General features: G+C 36.1%; 1 long non-coding RNA gene across 1 annotated transcript; it reads right to left on the bottom strand.

Moving 5' to 3' along the window:
- Positions 1-451: 451 nt before the first annotated feature.
- Positions 452-2,086, bottom strand: LOC113307790. Its single transcript, XR_003339318.1, has 4 exons — positions 1,683-2,086; positions 1,482-1,604; positions 866-934; positions 452-598 (listed from the first exon to the last, which is right to left on the bottom strand). It is a non-coding gene; the product is annotated as an uncharacterized LOC113307790 (long non-coding RNA).
- Positions 2,087-5,239: the final 3,153 nt, after the last annotated feature.

Genomic DNA, 5,239 nt, shown 5'->3' with positions numbered 1-5,239 from the left:
GAGCTCAACTATACTTTCTATCCTAGTCCGAGACCTTAGCTATAGTATACTAGAAGTCAAGACTTATAGTTTTGATCACTAACATTGACAAACATGCTTGAGATAGCAACTAGAGCTGGCAAACGGGCGGGACGGGTCTGGCTTGTGACCAACCCGCGGGTTACGGGTTAATACAAGCCTGAGCTCGCGGGTTGAAATTCTTCACGGGTGGTCATTTATCCCACCCGTGCCCGTCCCGGGTAAAGCTCGCGGGTTTACGGGTGCTCACGGGTTACCTGGTTTTTGTTGAGTCAACTCGCCAGAAATCGATTTCTGGGCTATTTCCTTCCACATTCAGGGCATCTAAAGTTCCTTTCCTACAAGCTACAACCTAAGTATCTAACATTCATCCAATTCATTTGGTATATCAATTCAAAAACTCAAAATTGCAAAACTAAACAAATTAGTCTTCTTAAAGAAACACAGACACAGTCACACAGATACTATCATAGTATCATACATTCATAACATCTCAACATCATCATCTTCATCATCAGCACTCATAACATCCTTGAAATGGTCTGGTTCTGGTAACTCTTGCTCTTGTACACTTGACATCCTGAAATGGATGGAGCGGCCACAAAGAACAAGTCAAAGAGTCATTCAGAAACATGAAAATTACATAAACAGAAATTGAAAAAATACATAGACAATGACATCCAACAAAACTATTATAGTACATGCATTTTCAAGTCATCCAAAACAATAACATCTAACAAAACAAACAAATCAAACAAATCCCCTAAATCTCTGTAAAGAATGAAAATTACCATAAAAGATAAAGAAGTCAAATTTTATTTGATTTAAATTTACAAAATGTACTTACAGATTTAGGGGACAACCACTTATCCAAACTGCTCAAACCAAAATTTAAAGATTTCACTAGAACTCCAATCTACAAAACAAAAAGGATGCAAGTACAGCAGTAACAGCACTGGTTTAAATGTAGAAAAATGCTGGTAATATGAATGATACTTCGAAAAAGATAAACAAAGAAAGACCTTTTGTATATGATTTCAATCACATCAAGCATGTTAAATCTCAACCAAAATTCAAACTAAACTCATTCAATTTGAAGCTCATACAATTAATATCTCAAATTCACAAGCAAACTCTAAACTGCTCATTCAATTCCAACCCATTACCCATAGTACCATTACTATCATTTCAATTTCACAAGCAAAACTGTTGAATACGAATACAACAAATAAATCATGGAAGTATGGAACTGAACAACATGAGTACATGACCAAATCAAACAGATCTTGTATATATAATCATCAGATTCATCACCAATTACAATCATACAATAAACTAAAACATGTGAAATTCAAAAAAATCTTAATCAAATCAAATTCAAAATCAAACAGAATAACAGATCTACTAAGAACAAGTCAAACTGAAGACTGAACTCAAATCGAATGAAAAAAAAAACATCTTACATATTATTAATCGAACAGAAAATCAATTCACTCTTCACGAACCCAGAAAATCAATTCGTTGTTGTATTCCTCCGATCTTCACGAGCCCAGAAAATCAATCCGCTCTTGTATTTCTCTTCAAGACTTCAAACAATTTGTTATTCAAGCAGGCTAATCAAAAAATTTATATAAAGAAGAAAACAAATAAGAAAATCTGATTACCTGTCTTTGATCTTTAGATGAATCTAATAATTTTTCTGTCACTTCTGTGAATCTGTGAAGTTTACTCAGGAGAGTAGGAGACTCAGCAGCGCTGCAGCAGGGTCAGGGAAGAAGAAAAAAAGAGGAAGAAAGAAGAGGAAGGCGAGCTAGGGTTTTTTCCTTTTATATGAAGAGGAACGAACATGTTACATGACACGTAACAGATAACTGTGTCATTGTGTGACACGCAGCAGCCTAAGTGGCAGTGGGTGCGGACCGAGCCGGGTTACCCGCGGGTTGCACGGGACGGGACGGGTTAACCCGTTTCTTCACAAGCCACTAATTATACAACCCGCACCCGTCTTGTGTAGTTACGATCCGGGACGGGCACGAGTTTTCACGGGACAGGACGGGCCAACCCGCGGGTTTTGGCTCGGATTGCCAGCTCTAATAGCAACGCATGCGAGTTCAACCGAGCAATGCTCTCACAATATATTCTATATAACATGACTTTGGAATTGTGGTGACTGTTATGAAATTTCAGCAATTCACATATTAGAGCATCCACTGTACCATACCAATTTACCATTCTTACTAAAAACTTGGAATGGAGAATGGTAGAAAATGGTTAATTTTATTAACGGGGTTTCAAACTCGGATCAAAGTCCAAGACATATAAAATTAAGGTAAGAGTAAAATTTACGGCTGGATTGATCAAAATAAATGTGGACTTAATACACAAACCGTTGTATGAAAGGGAAATAGTGGACCAGAATCAACTTTACTCGGCAGTGTTTTGAGAAACCCAGCAAGACGGGTTTTCAAATACCATTTTATTTGTGGGAAAAGTTTAAAACTAAGTATGCACTTTTTTCTCTCACGACTTATTTAGCAATTGCTAAATTCATATGGTAAATATACCATTCCAATTTATCATATATGTTATAAATAGCTTTATACCATTTCCATTGCCACCCACATAAGGTATATATACCATATTAATCCACACGTTTTGGATGCTCTTAAGTTAGATATGAATTCCATAGATTCAAATCATGTTGTTACAAGGATGATATAAAAAATTATTTGAAGTTTTGTAGTTGTCTTAATGTGACTTTTATCGTTTCTATGTGGCGCCAAAGTGATACTGAAAATTATAGGGTACCGAGTAAACCATAAATCTTTCTAATTCAATAGCCTTCAAGGAAACAAGTATAGGAGTAATGCTTTTAAAATTAATATAACTTAAATGTGGAAATAGTAAAAGCACACGGATGCAACAATTTTGTTAACGAGGAAAATGCATGGCAGAAATACCACGTGACGTAGTCCAGTTTTGAAGACTCTCAGAAATAAGTGGTTATATAAATTGAGTACCGCAACTTCGTATAGTTCGAGATCAAGTAAACTACTCCTAGTTACTCAGTTGCTTCGTTATCCTTATGCCTACATCCAATATGGTTTATACACGTAAACCTCAAGACAAAGTCCACTATCTTGAGTTTCTTCACCTGTTCTGAAGACTTCCACTCTCAATTCCCTTGGATTTCAACCCGAAAAATTAAATGTCTAAAAAAAGTTAGTAACCAACTTACTTATCAATCTCCCAAATCAAGATTTCGATCAGATATAAAGTAGCGTAAAGGATCTTCCATTTATATAAATAAACTCTTATGTTCAAAGATCAAACCAAGACAAATATTATCGATATAATATATCTCAGTGAACAAGCTCTATACAAGAAACTCTACTAGGAGAAGCAACTAGCAACTTGTTTGATTTTTACAACAAGTCTTAAATCTATCGAAATTAACTGCTTGTTTGGTATCCTAGAGAACCAAATGTGCAAGAAGAATCATAAAGGCAAATACTAGAAAAATAAAAGTTTCAAATCTTCAATCTTCAGTCTTCAAAGTGACCGTTATACAAAAAACTTGATTTCTATTATTGATCAGCACACGCAAAACGGAGTCTGATCAACGGTTCTATCTACAAATATTAAATCATTAGGTATGTAATAGTAAATACTTATACAAACTTTAGTGGACTTATATCAAAACAGAAGGACCATAGTATTAGAGCATCGCTCGGTCGAACTTACAAGTTTTGTTATCTAAAGCTTGTTCTCAATGTTACATGTACAAAACTATATCTTGATTTCAAGTCTACTAAAGTCAAGTCTCGTACTAGGATTAGAGTTTGGTAGTAGAGTATCAGACGTCACTGAATAGTTTTCAAAGATTTAAGATTGGAGAACAAACAAAGACATTTGGGAGAACTTCATCAACAAAGAGGTATGTGAAAACTAACCTATCATATTCACTCACGCGCAGTTTTATATTTTTAATGTATTTTTATTATTTTCCATGATTTGATGAAAATCCTCTCATTTTATCAAATCTCCTTCGTCTCGAGGAAACTCCTTGGTTTCATGGTACTTCCATAAATCCATAAAAAATAATATAAAATTAAGAAAAGGAGTGTGGGGCGTGACCATTGGCCAACCGGCCATGCCTTGGTCCCAACCGTCCCCACACCCACGGTTCCTTATTATTTTTTATTATTATTATTTCTCTAATTTCATGAAAAAACTCCTTGATTTCATGGTATTTTTGCACAAATCATCAAATAATAATAATATAAATTATGAAAACTTGTGGGATCGGGCCTTGGACGGCGGGCCATGCCCTAGCCGGTCCATCACGCCCCTTTGTTTTATTATTTTATTATTAGTTTTCCTTGAATTCATCAAATTCCTTGATTTCATGGTATTTATCTCAAATTAGGAAAAATTCCCTCAAATCATCAAAAATACCTAAAAAATTATGAAAACTCGTGGGACCGGGCCCAAGCCGGCCGGCCATGCCTCCACGGTCCCACACGCCCTTGTTTTTATTATTTTAATATTTTTTGCTTCCCTGAACTCATGAAAACTCCTTAAGTTCATGGAAACTCCCTAAATTCATCAAATTTCTCCAAATTCATGAATTTTTCATAAAATCATTATAAAATTAGGGAAACTTGTGGGACCGGGCCCTGACCGGCTGGTCATGCCTTCCACGGTCCCGCACGCCTTGTTTTATTATTTTAATATCTTTTGCTTCCTTGAACTCATGAAAACTCCTTCAATTCATGGAAAATCCCAAAATTCATGAATTTTTCATAAAATCATCAAAATATTATAAAATTAAGGAAAAGGCACCACGGGACCGTGGTCACGACCGGCCGACCATGCCATGACCACGGCGGTCCCACGCCTCCTCATTCCTTATTTTATAATTATTTTTCATCATCTCATGGTGTTTTTCCTCAGTTTCGTCGAAACCCTAATTTTGGCATATTTTCTCGAATGGATGTTCAATTGCACGTCAGAAAATATTAAAATTCTCAGGATTGAGACGCGGACGCCTTGGGGACACGAGCACGCTGTCTTAACAGACCAAGATTGTATCTTTGGCTCACAGAAGCCGGTCCCATCAATTTTCACAGTTTTGACCTAATTTGCACAATTGCTCGTATTATGTCCAAAACTCTCCCAAACACTTTGGATTTTTCATGAAGTGATCGTCAGGCGGTCA

Source organism: Papaver somniferum, chromosome 9, assembly GCF_003573695.1.
Source record: "Papaver somniferum cultivar HN1 chromosome 9, ASM357369v1, whole genome shotgun sequence".
Lineage (NCBI taxonomy): Eukaryota > Viridiplantae > Streptophyta > Magnoliopsida > Ranunculales > Papaveraceae > Papaver > Papaver somniferum.
Note: the sequence above shows the minus strand (reverse complement) of the source record. Positions and strands in the feature narration are given on the sequence as shown.